Source organism: Bos javanicus, chromosome 21 (assembly GCF_032452875.1).
Source record: "Bos javanicus breed banteng chromosome 21, ARS-OSU_banteng_1.0, whole genome shotgun sequence".
Lineage (NCBI taxonomy): Eukaryota > Metazoa > Chordata > Mammalia > Artiodactyla > Bovidae > Bos > Bos javanicus.
This window is the reverse complement of record NC_083888.1, coordinates 22,857,233-22,877,198: the sequence shown is the minus strand read 5'-3', so window position 1 is coordinate 22,877,198 and position 19,966 is coordinate 22,857,233. Positions and strand designations below refer to the sequence as shown.

At 40.5% G+C, this 19,966-nt stretch overlaps 1 long non-coding RNA gene across 3 annotated transcripts in view; it reads right to left on the bottom strand.

Annotated features, from left to right (window-relative positions):
* LOC133233927 (uncharacterized) overlaps window positions 1-19,966 on the bottom strand; it is a 51,741-nt gene that overhangs the window by 23,886 nt on the left and 7,889 nt on the right. For all 3 annotated transcript variants that reach the window (XR_009731925.1, XR_009731924.1, XR_009731923.1), the window contains exon 2: window positions 15,187-15,400. This is a non-coding gene — a long non-coding RNA (uncharacterized LOC133233927). The remainder of the gene's footprint in view (window positions 1-15,186; window positions 15,401-19,966) is intronic.

Below are 19,966 nucleotides of genomic sequence, written 5' to 3'. Positions count from 1 at the left end.
GTTCAAACTCATCACTTTAGATTGACACAGCTTTTGTTTGTACACAATACTTCTCTAAAATCAATTTTTAATGTAGTATTTAGAGATAAAATGAGAGAGAATCCAATATTGAGGATAGCTGGATTATTCAAGTAGAGGTTTCAACACATGAAACAGAAAAAAAAGTTCATAAATAAAATATGTGAAAAATGTGCCTAAAATACAGCCTGGAAAGGTTACACTGTCTTCCAGGAAAAAGTGATACAAAATGATTAATGTAAAAACCTAGACATTTCAGCAGAATGCCCTCCCTAAAGATCAGATCAGATCAGTCACTCAGTCATGTCCGACTCTTTGCGACCCCATGAATCGCAGCACGCCAGGCCTCCCTGTCCATCACCAACTCCCGGAGTTCACTCAGACTCACGTCCATCGAGTCAGAGATGCCATCCAGCCATCTCATCCTCTGTCGTCCCCTTCTCCTCCTGCCCCCAATCCCTCCCAGCATCAGAGTCTTTTCCAATGAGTCAACTCTTCGCATGAGGTGGCCAAAGTACTGGAGTTTCAGCTTTAGCATCATTCCTTCCAAAGAAATCCCAGGGCTGATCTCCTTCAAAATGGACTGGTTGGATCTCCTTGCAGTCCAAGGGACTCTCAAGAGTCTTCTCCAATACCACAGTTCAAAAGCATCAATTCTTCGGTGCTCAGCCTTCTTCACAGTCCAACTCTCACATCCATACATGACCACAGGAAAAACCATAGCCTTGACTAGATGAACCTTTGTTGGCAAAGTAATGTCTCTGCTTTTGAACATGCTATCTAGGTTGGTCATAACTTTCCTTCCAAGGAGTAAGCATCTTTTAATTTCATGGCTGCAGTCACCATCTGCAGTAATTTTGGAGCCTAGAAAAATAAAGTCTGACACTGTTTCCCCATCTATTTCCCATGAAGTGGTGGGACTGGATGCCATGATCTTCATTTTCTGAATGTTGAGCTTTAAGCCAACTTTTTCACTTTCCACTTTCACTTTCATCAAGAGGCTTTTGAGTTCCTCTTCACTTTCTGCCATAAGGGTGGTGTCATCTGCATATCTGAGGTTATTGATATCCCTAAAGATACCCACACCCTAATCCCTAGAATATATGAATATGCTGTTACATGGCAAAAGGGATTCTGCAGATGTGATTAAGGTTATGGATCTCAAGGCGATTATCCCAGTGGGCCTAATCACACAAGTCCTTAAAAACAGAAAGAATTCTCTGGCTGGAGTTAGATGCAGCAGAACAAGAGACAAGAGTGAGAGCATGAGAGGTACTCAACCCACTGTGGCTGGCTCCAGGATGGAAGGGGCCAGGAGCCAAGGAATGCAGGAGGCCTCCAGAAGTGGGAACAGCTCCCGGCCAAGAGCCAGCAAGGAAATGGAGATTTCAGCTCTGCAACTGCATGGATCTGCACTCTGTCAACTGTCTGAATGAGCCTGGAAGTGGATTCCACCCTGGGTCTCCAGAGAAGAGATTAGGCTGACAGATGCCGTGATTTTAGCCTGGTGGGACCTATAGAAATCACTGAATCTACTGGGTTTCTGACCCACTGAACTGTGAGATAATACATTTGTGCTATCTTAAAGCACTAAGTTTATGTAAATGAAGGTACTCAAAAATTAAGACTTTGAGGATGGAAAAAAGAATTGTATAAGCATCTAAGTACAAAAATCAAGTCCCTTATAAGAATAAAAACTCAGGTGGACTTCAGACTCAGCAACATTCAAAACCAGAAAAAGATGGAACAAAAGTTTTGAGAGAGAGAATTGGGGTCCCAAGAATATTATGTCCAGTCAAATTGTTATTCAAATATAAAGGCAATAATTTCCTGTCATATAGGAACAGTAATAGTACCAACCTCATGGGGTTCGGTAAGGATTAAATGAGCTGTCAGAGTGAAAAGTTCAATAATTACAACAAAAATGACAACAACTAACATTCATTGCATTGTTATTTGTGTGAGATACTGTTCTATGTACTTCACATGTATTTTCTCATTTACTCATAGCAACAACCCCATTAGGAAGTATTATTATTATTCCCATTGTACAGATGAGGAGTGAGTTAAAGTTGCTCAGTCGTGTCTGAATCTTTGCGACCCAATGGACTATACAGTCCATGGAATTCTCCAGGCCAGAATACGGGAGTGTGTATAGCCTTTCCCTTCTCCAGGAGATCTTCCCAATTCTGGGATCAAACCCAGGTCTCCCGCATTGCAGGTGGATTCTTTACCAGCTGAGCCACAAGGGAAGCCCAGAAATGAGGAAACTGAGGGTAATTTATCAAGGATAAACTACCAGCATTATTTTACCCTGCCTCAGCAGTATCACAGGTGAGAGATGGAATTTAAGATCATCCAAGGTAACAATGAAAGAATCCTAGGAAAATTTGAAAATAATATTTTGGGGCATGTATTTTTCTGATTTCAAAAACAAATAAATAAACACCAATATCCACCTGCTAAAATAATTATTTGCTATTAAAGACAAAGAATGTAACATATATAAGTGAAAGGAAAGCATATTTTAGGAAAAATATTATCAAACATAAGGAAATATTACAGCATCTCCTTAAAATTTAATGACAATAAAATTCAATGAAATGTTCTATAAAACAGAAGATAAATAATGAGACTAAAAAAGTCAGAACATGAACTTCCCTGGTGGTCCAGGAGTTAAGAATTTGCCTGCCATTTTAGGGGACAAGGGTTCAATTCCTGAAGATCCCACATGCTGCAGAGCAACTAAGCCCACGTGCCACAACTACTGAAGCCCGTGCACCTAGAGCCTGTGCCCACAACCGGAGAAGCCACTGCAGTGAGAAACCTGCACACCACAGCCAGACAGCAGCCCTGCTCACAGCACCTGGAGAAAGAGCACACAGCAACAAACACCACGCAGGAGAAAAACCGCCAGAACACGGCCGGAAAAAACCTCTGGCTTCACTGAGGGAAGACTAAAAAAATACAAAATAATGCCAAGTTTGCTCTATGACAGAAGAATATCCAAATGAAGAGTTGAAAATACATTCATGATAAGGACAGCAAGTGGTTTTGTTTGAAGGGGAGATGTGCATCCAACACAGAGGAAAAAAACACAAACAGGCAAGGGAAGTATCATGTGTTAAAAACAGAGAGAGAGTCAACAGAGAGTTGGTGAACCTTTAAAATAATAGAAAAACAATAGAAAAGAGGCACCAGTACAATAGAAGAAAACTTTCATGCGCCCAAGAAAGATTTGAATCTATGTCCTAAAAATTCTGCTTACCAAAATTTTTGAAAAGAAAATAATACCTGGACTTATTCTAGAAAAATCCTCTAATTTTAAGTATATGAAGAAAAATCTAATCTCTAAGTGGGGAAAAAAAATAAGGCTCACAACAAAAGGATAAAGGACAGCTTAGGCACAAATATCTCCTCTTCATTATTCAGAGCCATGTGTTCAGATACATGTGTTTAGGTGTTCTTTTTTAAGATAAAAAGAAGTTTATTAAACAAGAGTTCATACTTCCTCTCATTTGAGGGTATAAGAAAGGCATTCTTAAATACAGAGAGTCTTAGAGATTATGCCATCTATATAAGCTCCCAGAAAAAAAAATGCAGAAAGATACACTCCCATTTAATGAGAATTTAATTTTTAAAATTACTATGGGAAGAAAACAAAAGCAAAACAAGATTCAGTACTGCATGAACACTGTATTATCTTTTGTTTAAAATTTAAAAAGGAAATTTGACAATGGAAATTAAATGCCTTCAATGAACCCATCTTCTGGCCCCCAACTTCCAGCCCAGCAAATGTGTCCTAAGGAGACAATTAGAGATGTAGAGAGGTGCAATTTGAGATTTGCTACAGTTTTATTTATCATAGTGAATAATTAGATACAAATGGCAGACAGCCAGAAAGATCTTTCTAAAAATGTAATCATGATTACATCACTTGTTAAAAATCCCTAAATGACTCTCACTGCCTCCAGATGAAGTCCAAATTCCTTTATGAGCCATGAAAGGCCTCCAAGACTTGCCCACTTTCCCGGCTGCCATTACCACCTCCTCAGCCTCCAGCCCCCTCTCCACATTCAGCACCCTCAGTGCCCAGGTGTGGTGGCTCCCATGGACCAGCTGGCCTTCGTACAACCTCAATGCCTGACGTGCTGTTCTAACACCCACGTACATCTTAAGACATCACTTCGTGTACCAGCTCTCCCAGGAAGCCATCCCTGAGCTTTAAGCCTCACAACACAGCAATCTAATTGCTAAATTCTCTGTCTGCCCTATGAGACCATCCCAAGGATGGGAGAGCCTCGAATTCAGGTCTCCTGACATAAAATTGGAGCTCTTCCTCAAATCACAGGCCAGAGCACCACCATCCACCACTTAGTAGATCTGAAATGCTGGGAGATAATTCCTTAATCTACACCTTTATTTCCTTGTTCCCAAAATTAAGCTAATAGTAACGCCTCTTCATGGGGTCATTGTGAGAATTAAATCAGAATTAATCCACATACAACACTGAGAACACAGTCTGGCACAAAGTCCACAACATTAGTTGCTACTGCTGTTGTTGTGAGAAAAACAGCATGGCTAAAATATAACCTGATTCAATTTGAGCAAGTACAAATGGAGAGGCTAAAATGGCAGTGGGGAAAATATACAAAGTGCTCTGAATCTGTTTCATTTCCTTGGTTCTTATACATGCAAAACAGGAGGGAAGGCAGCATGACTAAGGAAGCTCTGAATTCCATAGAAACTAGGAAGGATCCAGGGAAGAGTTTTTAAAACAATGATAAACCATATCAACTATGGACACATTCTACAGCTGAAAGCTAAGAAGGTTAAAACTGCAGTTCCCCTGGCTTCATTTTATAAGCTGTAATTTTTATTTTCCTAATTAAAAAGAAAAGCCTTTTGAACACCCGCTCTCTATGTAAAGTCAGAACTCGAGTCATGGTAAACCACAGAGGCAGAAATATTTATCTTCTCCAGGCGGCTTTGGCAGACATTCCTCAAGGAATCTGAAATACAGCTATGTTCCTCTTCTCACTCACTATCAATAGGCAAGGATCCCCAAACCACAACGGGGGAATAAAAGGATGAACTGGAAGCTGAGATATGTTGTGGTTTTGTTTGGAAATCAAGGGAATGACTAGAGTCAGAGTGGTGGGAGGAAACCATAAACTCCACACTAGACAACAGGAACAGGGCAGAAACTGCCAGGCAGCATGAAATATAAAGGAAAACTGCAGAGAGACCACAGAGAGAGGGAGAGGCAGCCATTCAGGCCCAGGAATAGGTGCTGGGGAGGAAGAAGCAGTCCCGCAGAAGGAGAGGGCGGATCAGCTTTGCTCAGTGAATGTAAACAGGAAAAGCCACCACCAAAGTCAGGTGCGGCTGACAGCACATGCAGGCTTGAGGATGAACATGGGGCCAGACCCTGCTGCAGCGTACACGATACGGCCCTTTTCCAGTTAGGTAAAACTTAAGAAAGAGCCTGGTTTCCCTGGTGGCTCAGTTGGTAACCTACCTGCCAGTGCAGGAGACATGAATTCAATCCCTGGATAGGGAAGATCCCCTGGAGAAGAGAATGGCTACCCACTCCAGTATTCTTGCCTGAGAAATCCCAAGGACAGGGGAGCCTGGCCCAAATAGTTGCATGTGACTGAACGACTAAAACCACTATCACCAAGAGGGACCCTAGAGATTATCTGGTACAATAGTTACCAAATCTGGATGCATCCCTGCCCCCTCTGGTCACCCAGGGTGTTTGCTAAAACATGCTGCTGACAAATCCATAGAGATGGGAGTAGAACAGAGATGACCATGGGCTGTAGGGAAAGGGACAGGGGACCGGGAGTCAGTGCTTCCTGGGTACAGAATTTGTGGTGGGGATGATGAAAACTCCTGGAGATGGATTGTGGCGAGGGTTGCACAACAGTGTCAATGTACTTAATACCAGTGAACTGTACATTTAAAAAGGGTTAAGATGCTCCATTTTAGGTTATGTCTATTTTACCACAATTGGACCCACTCCCAGAATGCCTGACTTAGGTGAGGTCCAGAAATCTGTATTTTAAATAGCACCATGCTGCTGCTGCTAAGTCGCTTCAGACGGCAGCCCACCAGGCTCCCCCGTCCCTGGGATTCTCCAAGCAAGAACACTGGAGTGGGTTGCCATTTCCTTCTCCAATGCATGAAAGTGAAAAGTGAAAGTGAAGTTGCTCAGTCGTGTCCAACTCTTGGCGACCCTATGAATCGCAGCATGCCAGGCCTCCCTGTCCATCACCAACTCCTGGAGTTTACTCAGACTCACGTCCATTGAGTGAGTGATGCCATCCAGGCATCTGATCCTCTGGTGTCCCCTTCTCCTCCTGCCCCTAATCCCTCCCAGCATCAGAGTCTTTTCCAATGAGTCAACTTTTCGCATGAGGTGGCCAAAGTACTGGAGTTTCAGCTTTAGCATCATTCCTTCCAAAGAAATCCCAGGGCTGATCTCCTTCAAAATGGACTGGTTGGATCTCCTTGCAGTCCAAGGGACTCTCAAGAGTCTTCTCCAATACCACAGTTCAAAAGCATCAATTCTTCGGCGCTCAGCCTTCTTTACAGTCCAACTCTCACATCCATACATGACCACAGGAAAAACCATAGCCTTGACTAGACGGACCTTTGTTGGCAAAGTAATGTCTCTGCTTTTGAACATGCTATCTAGGTTGGTCATAACTTTCCTTCCAAGGAGTAAGCGTCTTTTAATTTCATGGCTGCAGTCACCATCTGCAGTGATTTTGGAGCCCAGAAAAACAAAGTCTGACACTGTTTCCACTGTTTCCCCATCTATTTGCCATGAAGTGATGGGAGCAGATGCCATGATCTTCGTTTTCTGAATGTTGAGCTTTAAGCCAACTTTTTCACTCTCTTTCACTTTCATCAAGAGGCTTTTTAGTTCCTCTTCACTTTCTGCCATAAGGGTGGTGTCATCTGCATATCTGAGGTTATTGATATTTCTCCCGGCAATCTTGATTCCAGCTTGTGTTTCTTCCAGTCTAGCGTTTCTCATGATGTACTCTGCATATAAGTTAAATAAGCAGGATGATAATATACAGCATGACGTACTCCTTTTCCTATTTGAAACCAGTCTGTTGTTCCATGTCCAGTTCTAACTGTTGCTTCCTGACCTGCATACAGATTTCTCAAGAGGCAGGTCAGCTGGTCTGGTATTCCCATCTCTTTCAGAATTTTCCACAGTTTATTGTGATCCACACAGTCAAAGGCTTTGGCATAGTCAATAAAGCAGAAATAGATGTTTTTCTGGAACTCGCTTGCTTTTTCCATGATCCAGCGGATGTTGGCAATTTGATCTCTGGTTCCTCTGCCTTTTCTAAAACCAGCTTGAATATCTGGAAGTTCATGGTTCACGTATTGCTGAAGCTTGGCTTGGAGAATTTTGAGCATTACTTTACTAGCATGTGAGATGAGTGCAATTGTGCAGTAGTTTGAGCATTCTTTGGCATTGCCTTTCTTTGGGATTGGAATGAAAACTGACCTTTTCCAGTCCTGTGGCCACTGCTGAGTTTTCCAAATTTGCTGGCATATTGAGTGCAGCACTTTCACAGCATCATCTTTCAGGATTTGAAATAATGCAACTGGAATTCCATCACCTCCACTAGCTTAGTTCATAGTGATGCTTTCTAAGGCCCACTTGACTTCACATTCCAGGATGTCTGGCTCTAGGTGAGTGATCACACCATCATGATTATCTGGGTCGTGAAGATCTTTTTTGTACAGTTCTTCTGTGTATTCTGGCCACCTCTTCTTAATATCTTCTGCTTCTGTTAGGTCCATACCATTTCTGTCCTTTATTGAGCCCATCTTTGCATGAAATGTTCCCTTGGTATCTCTGATTTTCTTGAAGAGATCTCTAGTCTTTCCCATTCTGTTGTTTCCCTGTATTTCTTTGCATTGATCGCTGAGGAAGGCTTTCTTATCTCTTCTTGCTATTCTTTGGAACTCTGCATTCAGATGCGTATATCTTTCCTTTTCCTCCTTTGCTTTTTGCTTCTCTTCTTTTCACAGCTATTTGTAAGGCCTCCCCAGACAGCCATTTTGCTTTTTTGCATTTCTTTTCTATGGGGATGGTCTTGATCCCTGTCTCCTGTACAATGTCACAGACCTCATTCTATAGTTCATCAGGCACTCTATCTATCAGATCTAGGCCCTTAAATCTACTTCTCACTTCCACTGTATAGTCATAAGGGATTTGATTTAGGTCATACCTGAATGGTCTAGTGGTTTTCCCTACTTTCTTAAATTTAAGTCTGAATTTGGTAGGTGCTTCTAAAGAAAGCAATCTGAGGACCACACTTTAAAAAGTGGTATTGTGGGGACTTCCCTGTTGCTCCAGTGGTTAAGACTCTGAGCTTTCAATACAGGCAGCACAGGTTCCATCCCTGGTCTGAGCACTAAGATTCCACATGTCGTGTGGCATGGCCAAAAAAAAATTTTTTTATAGTGGTATTCTGGTTGTCAAAAACAGACCTTTCTCTTTTAGAGCTACACACTGCAATATTTATGAATGAAAGGATATGCTCTCTGAGTGTGCTTCAAAAATGTCCCACTGGGGTGGAGGCAGGGGTGAAAAAGAAACAAGAGAGGCCCTGAGTTAACTGTTGCTGTTGAGTGACAGATACATGGGGGGTTGTCACACTCTTCTCTTTCATACAGGCTTGATATTTTCTATAACAACCAAAAAAAAAAAAAAAGATTTTTAAAATCCAGGTGGAGGCCATTCCCAACAGAGAGGAAAACATTGTTAAAGCAAAGGAGGTGAGTGGCAGCTCATTGCAGGCAAGAAACAGCCAACAGCAGCGAGTGCTGGAGCACCCCATTCCAGTCTAAGCAGGAGGTGGGGGGTGTGCAGTCAGAGATGAGGCTGGGAGCCAGGTAGGGTGATACCCCGCTATGACTTATTGGCTAGCGAATGAGCATAAGTCTTCGGGAAATGCTGAACATTGTAAGGAAAGATCAGACTTGTGCCTTAACCAGACTACTCTGGGTTAAAGGGTGGATTTGAGGAGATAGAGTGGGGAGCAAATCAGAAGGCTGTTGTAGGTGTCTTGGTATGTGATCTCAGGACCTGAACAAGGATGGCAGTGGGGATGGAGAGAAGGAGCTGCAACAGAGAAAGATTTTAGTAGATATGACTTCACAACTCAGTAGTTAATTACAGACAGGGGAAATATGAGCAAGAGGCAAAGAATGATGGCACTCTTCTAGTCTAAGGAACTGACAACAAAGCCTGGAACCATACTTGCATGGTTGAGATTCAATCAATGAGTAACTTGTGTTCAAGCAACTTTCTCCAAGGGGAGTAATTCTACCATTAAATTATAGAAATACTGTTCCTGGGGCAAGCTCTGTTCTCATACATGTGAGTCCCTGAGCACTTTTCATTTCATGAGAATGACAATCACTCTTTATCTGGTCATCCAGGAAGGGTGTGGGTTTAGGAGCTAGGATGGGCTTGTTTTGAAGGGTGTTTAGAGCCTTGCAGGATCTTGGGAAATCAAATACCTTCCTGAGCACTGACATTTATTTCATAATTTTTTAAGTTACAGTTCATCCAAATCTTGCAGCCAAAAAAAGCATGTGAAAACAGAAAAATAATATCTGAAAATATCTGATTGCCTTGTGATTCATAGGGGATAAGCCTAAACCACCCTTGAAATTGCGGGACTACTGAATATTGGCTCTCAGATCTCATCATAATCAATGATGAGCAACTTTTTAAGAATTTCCAGAAGTATTTTCAAGTTCAGTGACTTCTCCTGAAGTCAAGATTGCTAGCTGTAATGATTTAAAAATCACTAATTGATAAACACATCAATAAAATTTATTAACATCCACATAGCCAATTTGTATAGAACCAGGCATAACAGAGTCTAAATTAATAAGATGGGATTCCTATTTTGCAGTGCAGTTGATGAGACTAGTTACACAAGATAGGGGATAATATAAATAAAAATTTAAGCTATATGGTCAATACTTTGGGGAATAAATACTGATATATAAATCATCACTTTAGTGAAGGATTATTTCATAGTTCTGGCCTATGATTTCTTAATCTGTTCATAGAAGTCAGTGTTTAAATAAGGGTCTTTACTCCAGATGAAGCAAAGTGTGAATTTTCCAAAGCAGTCAAATTTAATCCTTCAAGAAACAAATAATTTTTTGAGTCAACTTCTGTTTGAGATCTCTGAAAATTGAATTCTACATTACAAAACATTCTAACATTTCTGCCTGAAAAATCAGAGTATATGGAGCTATGGTAGTCATTAGGAATATTCATAAATAGTTTCTCCCTTCAGCCCCTGGAGGACTGCACTTTCCCACTCCCTTGGAAATTAAATGTGATCATTGATTATCTTTGGCCAACGAAATATGAGTCTAAGTATCTCTGTCACTTCTGTTAGAAGCTTCAAGGGTCAGCGTGTAAGTCACACATTCCCCTCCTCGATACTGTACTTATTATGCAAAATGTGTGTGCAAATAAAGCCTCCCTCAGATGGGGTATCTGAGACATTCAAGTGCAGAGACCCCTGCTGACCCACACTGACCAAGTAGCATGAGCTAAAAGTTATCTTTAGTTGTTTTAAGCTCAGAGTTTTTGGGGGGTTGCTTATTACTGAAGGAAAACCTAGCCTGTATTATATTGGAATTCTATTTAACTATTAATGGACAGAGAAAGGTCTTTAACGTCATGGTGTTCTTTGAAACTGGACACTTCACATTAAAATCTAGATTTCTGGCTCCTGTTGACAAAAAACCTGACATGTTTATACATGGTTGATCCCTTGGGCACATCAACAAGCAGGTATATACTCTCCAGCTCATGACAGCCCTCGTGACTCACTATGACTACACCTGAGCAGTCTTCCTCCCTGAGGGGGGTGTAGATATTTCAGTTTCAACCTCTATCCTAAACTGTCTAAGCATCACACACCTCTTGTGCTGACTGCTGTCTACTAGAATTGCATCTCATTTCCAGTTACAAACTTCAGTGATACTTGTAGCAACACAAAAAGTACAAATATCATCAATACAGCACAACAGTTAAGAAAATAGATTTTGGAATTCAGTTTCCTAGGTTCAAATACCAGCTCTACCATTTTCTAGCTGTATCATCAGGGCAAATCACTTAGCCTCTTCAAATTCCAGTTTCCTTATGAACAGAGTGAGGATAATGACTGTCCCAGCTTCAGAGCATCTGATGAGCTAACACAGTCAAGGGCTTAGACAGTGCCTGACCCCGAGTAAGCATCCAGTATGTGTTGGATGGTGTTCTTTTTACCAGAAACAGAGAGTGATTTCTTCATTTACCCAGTCGTCAAGGAATTCAATAAACCTGAAAGATACAATGGACTTGTTCTGCAGATCTGGTTCCAATCAGGTCCTGTTTCTGGTAAAAATCAGGGCCCCAAAGCAGAAGCAAATCCCATTGAGTTTTGTTGTCTCATGCTAGATGCTGTGCTCACACTCATTGTAGGTTGTTCCTAGGAGCATGGTGACACAGTCATGTAAAAGAGCAAACTGTAAACACACTTGCAAAAATTGTTTGTAGTCTCTGCCAAGTGAACACCAGGGCTCAGTTCACTGATCCTGAGGCAATCAGAGAGAATCACAGAGTTTACTTTCTCCCATTCTGACAACTGTGGACAGCCATGGCCACACTGTCCAGGAAAGGGAATTTATGTGAACACTATCCCGCAGAAGTAAAGATCCTGAATTCAACTGAGAAGCATGTGAGTCACTTCTAAAGAAGTGCATACGATTCTTTTGACCTGAATGGCCTTGCCAGCAGAGCACTCAGCTTTCAGCAAGGTACCACCTGCCCCAAAAATCCACTTGTCCAACAGACTAACAAAAACATGTTAAGAAGCACACATTCTACCTTATTTTTTTTTTCCTTTTGGATCCTAGTTCCCCAACCAAGGACCAAACCTGCGCCCCGCCCTCTGCATTGGAAGCATAGAGTTTTAACCCCTGAACTGCCAGGGAAATCCCAGGAAGCACATATTCTAGAGGGACTAATTCAGCACTGAAAACAAACTTTATCCTGTGCACCTGCTCAGTCGCTCAGTCGTGTCCAACTCTTTGTGACCTCATGGACTGTAGCCCATAAAGTTCCTCTGTGCATGGTGTTTCACAGGCAAGAATACCGGAGAGGATTGCCATTTCCTACTCCAGGGGATCTTTCTGACCCAGGGGATCGAATCCAGGTCTCCTGCACTGACAGGCAGATTTTTTTTACCACTGAGCCACCTGGGAAGCCCTCTTGTTATCCCAACTTAACCTATTATTATCTGCTCTGACCCCATCTTCCCCAGATAATCTGCCACACTGCCACTTGAGTGACCTTCCCAGAGACAATTCCATCCAAGCTATTTCTTATAAAATTCTTCACTGGCTCCTCTTACAACTTTGAGAATCAGTTCATGATTGGTTTCCACCTACGTCTGCAGCCTCAACTCGTAGCATTGTCCCACAGGTATTTTTTCACGTCAACTCTACAGAATGAGTCAAAGATGCTTAAACACACCTACTGTCACATCTCTTTACAAACTCTATTCTTCTGCCTGGTAATCTCTTCCTCATCTTGGTTTATGTAACTTTTACTCAAGTCTTCAAAGCCTCAGTGTCCAAACATTACCTGGATTGCATTGCTCCTCTTTAGCCCAGACTAAATTGTTTTTAGTGAATCAACAGTTCACTGTCAAAAACTTGGAAAACTAAAAAGCATAATTTCACTGACCAAAAATAGCTATTATTATTATTTTGTGGAAGAGCCCAAAAGTTAACTGGTGGTTACAAAGGGAAATCATTGACAGCAAATACAATAAAAGAATAAAGTCAAACTCCAAACTTTGGGAAGATTAGTCAACAGTAAACAACAAATAAGATGGTTTAAGAGTAGAAGAGAAAGGAAGAGCGATTAGTTAGGCCACCAAAGGAAGATTGGCTAGTCTAGTTCTGGGGTAAAAAGGCGAAAGTGGGAGGGGGAAGAAAAATGAAATGTGAGAAATTTGATAGAAGTACCAGGATAGAGGACATGTAAGCAAATACACTCGGTGACCACAACATGAATTCAGGAAGGTGACACTGAGAATTGTGGTGTCATAAACAGAAACCAACAGAAATAGAAGTTTGAATAACTAGTGGATCTGGGAAGAACAATACTAGTTCATTTGAGAAAGGGTGAGGACTGGAGGAATTCCCATGGTGTATTGGAGGAATCTGTGGAATCTCCCAGAATGGTAATCAAATTTGAACCAGAAAATTCAAGATTGGAGGTTGAGACAGAAATAAAGGAGAGACCAAGAGATATGAACAACCTTTGCATTTGCAAATAGATAAGACTCATTTATTCAACCAGTTTTAACCGAGGACCTTTGATGGGGACAGACATTGTGGGAGTAATGGAGTATGGCAGTGAGTTGAAAGGCACAAGTTAAAAAGATAAAGAATGTCATGGTAGTTCAAATAACAAGATCCAACTATGTTGTCTGAGGGTAGAATTGACTCAGCAATGGATTAGATGTGTAGATTGAAAGAGAAGAATCAAGAATTATTTTAAAAATGGTACAGATGAGCCTATCTGCAAAACAGAGACAGAGACATAGAGAACAAACCTATGGAAGCCAAGTGGAGAAAAGGGGGTGGGGTGAATTGGGAAGTAGATATTGACACATATACACTACCATGTATAAAATAGATAAGTAATGAGAACCTACTGTCTAGCACAGGGAACTCTACCCAAAGCTATATGTGACATAAATAGGAAGGAAATCCAAAAAAGAGGGGATATATGTACATGTATGGCTGATTCACTTTGTTGTCCATCAGAAACTAACACAACATTGTAAATCAACTATACTCCAATAAAAGTTATTAAAAAAAAAAAAGAATGACTCCAAGGTTTTGTGGTGAGCAACTGGAGGTTGTTTTCTAGATGAAGGGATGCAGGAAAGAGAAGCTCATCTGATGAGCAGGACCATGACTTCCTCTAAGCATATGAAGTCAGAGGTGCCTGACAGGGTCTGACACTTAGTAGATGGTTAAGGTCATTTGCTACTGTTACTGCTGTTTTTATTATGAACATAATAGGGTAGATGGAATAGTAAGCATTCACTATGTTTACAATTTTTTCCAGTGATCAAAGGAATGGAGTAGAATTCGATCTTTTCCCTACAATCCCCACACTGTCTCAGCAACCTGTTATAGTCCCCTGAGTTCTCACCCCCATTACAAGCTGTGGGGGGTTATACATCAACCACATTCATCACAGCTCTGCAGAGTCCACTCTGAAAAGTTTACTGGAGAACATTCGCTCTAATTACTTAGTAAATAAGTCATTGCTCCCATAGGCCTCAAACGATGAATTTGACAAGAGAAGTCAGAGAACCTATTGATACCAATAAACCAGTGGTTCTGAAAGTGGGGTCCCTGGGCCAGCATCAGCAGCATATCCTTGGAACTTGGTAGAAAGCAAATTTTTAGACCCTCTCCCAGAACTTTTGGGTCAGAAGCTCTGGAATTAGGGCCCAGAACACTGCTTTTAACAAGTCCTTCAGGTGATTCTGATGTACTTTCAAGTTGGAGAACCACTGATCTAGAAAAATCCACAAGTCATACATTATGATCTTTTGACTTTATATGGGCAAAATGATGTCCAAAATATGGACATCATTGTAGGCTGAACACTGCTGGGCTCAGAAGTCCTCTGCATACAGAGGGTAGTCCTGAGGCAGAGAAAAAGGGCCACAGGCACATCACAAGGTGAGCTGAGCCAGCACTAGGCTGAACAAGTTCCCCTGAGTCCCATGAGAGCAGACCCCCAGTTGCTTCTCTCCAGAAGTCACTTCATTCCTTTGCCTTTTTTTTAACTTCAAAACATAATCTTCAGTGTGGAATTCTATTGTTACCTCTCTGATCACGGTATTTTAAATAAGTAAAACATAATCTTCAGGTAAATAATACTCCTTAAAATACATTTTACATTAAAATTCTCAAAGACAATATTTGGTCTGCATGAACAGAAGTACAGAAGAGAAAGGTTATCTTTACTGACAGTGGTTGCGGCACCAGCTGGAGCCAGGGGTCCGGGAAGCAGGTGTGGCTTACCTGGCAGATGCCACTGATACACGTCCAAGGAGTCAGCAGTGCACAGAGTCCCATCTAGGACAAAGTTTTGTCCCCGTGCCTGACACTTGAGTGTGCAGAGGGTGGCAGTGTCGTTGTACTGTGGAAGCCATTCATAATAACATCCCAGGTATTGAACATCATTGCAGGCTGAACACTGCTGGGCTCAGAAGTCTTCCGCACCCAGAGAGCAGTCCTGAGGCAGAGAAAAAGGGCCACAGGCACATTGCAAGGTGAGCTGGGCAAGTTTCCCCAAGTCCTGAGAGCAGACCCCACCTGCTTCTCTCTGAAAGTCACTTCATTCCTTTGATTTTTTTAACTTCAAAACAGAATCTTCACTGTGAAATTCTACTGGTACCTCTCTGATCACAGAGGGGATCACCTCATTTATTCTGATTATTTTTCCACTCAGGTAGTTTTTTCCAGATAATTAAAGCTCACCCTATATAAATGCCAAATTCTGCTCTACTTCAACCATATTGAATATTAATTTTCAAACACATTACACAACCTCCTTTTTGAAACAAGGGGAAATGGGATGTTTTTTGAGTTTTCCAGGTGACCTATGTTTTTTTAGTTTTCTAGGTGACCTAAGTTCTTCATAGGAAATATTAATCATCATCCATGCTCTCAGGAGCCATTTCAATGTAAATGATTATTAGCCTTTATTTTAACTGGCCCCAAACTGCTGCACTGATGTGGGAACTTGTGTTTGTTTCACTGGTTTTGTCGTCTTGTTCATCGCCTCTCCTCTCTGGCTCTCACGCCTCCAGCCATCACTCTTTCTTTACTGGTACTCAGTGCCTGCCTGGCACTGGCTCTAGAACATAGAGAGATAACAGAGCTTTTTCAAATCCTGTCTACAACAAAAGCAAGTAAACGCACCCAAGGAGCTCTCATACTAATAGTAAAAAGTGTTTGTACAAGACTTGATAACTCAAAGATCTTCTTTAATTACTAACCGATCTCATCAGAGAGTTCTAAAGCAAGATACTGAATGACAAAAATATCAGTTTGCTCTTCAAAACTGAGCACAGACTTCCCAGTTAATGGGAATGAATTCAGTTCCTAATTAAAGGAAACAGATACAGAAAGGTAATATTTTTTTTCGTATTGTAAAAGAAATAAATGTTCACTGTAAAAACTCTGGGAATAGTTTCTATTTTAAAAAAGAATAAATAACAAAGATTTTTATACATATATCTTTGAACAAACATTTTATTTCCCAAGGACAAATTTCTGGAAATAAAACTTCTGAGAAAAAGGGTATATTTCATAAGATTTTTCAACATATTACTTCACTGCCCTCCAGGAAGGTCTTATTATTATCATCAGGCAACCTAAGTTCCCTTTTCTCAGTACCTCTTCTCAGTTTGGATATAATTTTCTAAAATTTTTTCTAATCATAAGTGTTAAATAGTTTCCTTTTTTTTTTTATTTCAATGCTTTAATTTGCATTTCTTTCTTACCTAGGTTTAATATCTTTCCATGTAATTTGCTTTTTTTGCATTAAGTCTTCAAAATTTTCTTGTTTTCTTCCCTTCATTTGTTTATTGGAATGTTTATGCTTTTATTATTTTAACAGGTAAAGCTATTACATTTCATACATTTCATAGTGAAGTTATCAATTCTTTGTCATCTGTACTGGAAATATTTTCCCCATTTAATTTTTGGTTTTGGTGCTTTGTGAAGTCAAAAAGTATTACATTTTTATGTAGTCAGTTCTTTTTAAGCTTTCTTTACTAATGAGATATGCTTTTCCCACCCTGACCTGAAAACAGATAAATACTTAAATATATTTTTCTAGTTCTTTTATAGTTTAGTGATTAAGTGTAACTCTTTACTCCATTTGGAATTTATTTTGATCTATGGGGTAAGGTAGAACTCAAATTTTATTTTTCTGCAAATAGTTATTAACAGATTACCAGCCAGAATTTTAAAATACAGTTTATTTTATTTATCCCCTTTTCCTACTTGATTTTTGTATTTTACTGTGTTTATGCTTTGGGCCTTCACAAAGTACCTCAAATCCTTTTTGAATGTACTGCTACTGCTAAGTCGCTTCAGTCGTGTCTGACTCTGTGCGACCCCATAGATGGCAGCCCACCAGGCTCCCCCGTCCCTGGGATTCTCCAGGCAAGAACATTGGACTGGGTTGCCATTTCCTTCTCCAAAAGGTAGGGAATAAATTAAATATAATTAATAAACTTTCCCCTGGAATTAGTTGTATTACTTTATTGTGAATCAATCTAAAATCTTATATTGTGTCCACATTTTTCTTTGCTTTAGCAAGATTAACCCTTAACCAAGGTCACACCTATGTAAGAAAGAATCAAATTAAAGAGGATTAAAATTGGATGACATTTTTCTCTTGGAATAAGGGCTTTGTCTTCTATCTAGCCATAGAGAAGATTATCAGTAATAAAATTGTCTCACTTCCACTTTTCTCAACCATGGCCAATTTTCTTGATATCTGAGTCTTTGAAATCCAAACCAGAGGGTATAAGAGAGCAGGGTAAAAATAACTTCCCCTGCATCAGGCTCATTTACCATCCTAAGCATGCTCCAGGAACTTAAAGTGCTAGCTGTCTGACTCTTGAATCTTGAACATTTTAAACCCCCCAAACCAATCAAGCTTTACAAAATCAGCTGTGTTTAATTAACAGAAAGCAGCTATGGAGGAACTTATATGCAGAGTACATCATGAGAAATTCCAGGCTGGATGAAGCACAAGTTGCAATCAAGATATTCGGGAGAAATATCAATAACCTCAGATATGCAGACAGACATAGTATAAGACACCACCCTTATAGGAGAAAGTGAAGAACAACTAAAGAGCCTCTTGATAAAACTGAAAGAGGAGAGTGAAAAAGTTGGCTTAAAACTTAACAATCAGAAAACTAAGATCATGGCATCCAGTCCCATCACTTCATGGCAAATAGATGGGGAAACGATGGAAACAGTGACAGACTTTATTTTGGGGGGCTCCAAAATCACTGCAGATGGTGACTGTGGCCATGAAATTACAAGACGTTTGCTCCTTGGAAGAAAAGCTATGACCAACCTAGACAGCATATTAAAAAGCAGAGACCGCTTTGCCAACAAAGGTCCATCTAGTTAAAGCCATGGTTTTTCCAATAGTCATGTACGGATGTGAGAGTTGGACCATAAAGAAGGCTGAGTGCTAAACAATTGATGCTTTTGAGCTGTGGTGCTGGAGAAGACTCTTGAGTCCCTTGGGATGCAAAGAGATCCAACCAGTCAATCCTAAAGGAAATCAGTCCTAAATATTCATTGGAAGGATTGATGCTGAAGCTGAAACTCCAAAACTTTGGCCACCTGATGCAAAGAACTGACTCATTGGAAAAGATCCTGATGCGGGAAAGATTGAAGGTGGGAGGAGAAGGGGACAACAGAGGATGAGATGCTTGGATGGCATCACCGACTCAATGGACATGAGTTTAAGCAAGTTCTGGGAGTTGCTGATGGACAGGAAAGCCTGGTGTGCTGCAGTCCATGGGGTTGCAAAGAGTTGGACGTGACTGAGAGACTGAACTGAACTGACAAAAAGAATAAGTGAAAACTAATAATGGGCCAAGAACTATAAAGGAGGAAAATCTATCATTAAAAAATCCCATCATCAAGACCTTTACCTTTAATATTTTAGCATTTCCTCTTCCAGTGTTTCTGCCATGATTTATTTACAGATTTATTTATAGCCCATTCAACTTTGTATTCAGTTTAATCTAAAATTATAACCACTTTCCAATTTTATTAATAATTCCTTGGAAAAATTGCTTAATGACTTCATAATAATCCATTATAAATATATAATGTCTATCTTACAGTTTTGAGTTTTCTTAAACTGTGGTAAAATACATATTACATAAAATTTACCATCCTAACCAATTTTAAGTATACCATGCAAGACTATAAGCATGTTCACATTGTTGTACAGACACTGGGCTTTCCTGGTGGCTCAGATGGTAAAGAATCTGCCTGCAATGCAGGAGACCTAGGTTTGACCCCTGGGTGAGGAAGATACCCTGTAGTAGGAAATGGCAACCCACTCCGGTATTTTTGCCTGGAGAATCCCATGGACAGAGGAGCCTGGCAGGCTACAGTCCATGGGATTGCAAAGAGCTGGGCACGACTGAGCAATTAATACACACACATACACAGACATTACCTTTTGTGGGCACCTGTGCTGTCTTTTCATTTTCTCTACTTTTAAATTTTACATACAGTAAAAATTTTGAGGGGTGCTCAATTTCATGAGATTTAACAAGCCCATACAGTTGTGTAAGCACTACCACAATCAACATATGGAACAGATCCATCATCTCATAAATGCCCTCAGGTTGCCCCTTGTATCCAACTTCTCTCCACCCTCAGCCCTTGGCAACCACTGACTTGTTTTCTGCGCCCATTAATTTTGCCTTGTCCTGTATATGGAATCATACAGTACATAGTCTTTTGAGACTGACTCCTGTCACTTAAAATAATACATGTGAAATTCATTTATGTTGATGTGTGTACCCGTAATTCATTCCTTAATTGCTGAACAGTATTCCACTGTGTGTATCACACAATTTATTTACCTATTCACCAGCTGGATGTTTGGGTTGTTTCCAGCTTTTAGCAATTATAAACAAAATGCCATAAACATTCACATATGGGTTTTGTGTGAACACAGCTTTTCATTTCTCTTGGGTAAATACTCAGAAGAGGGATTGCTGAGTCTCCTTATTTTACATAATAA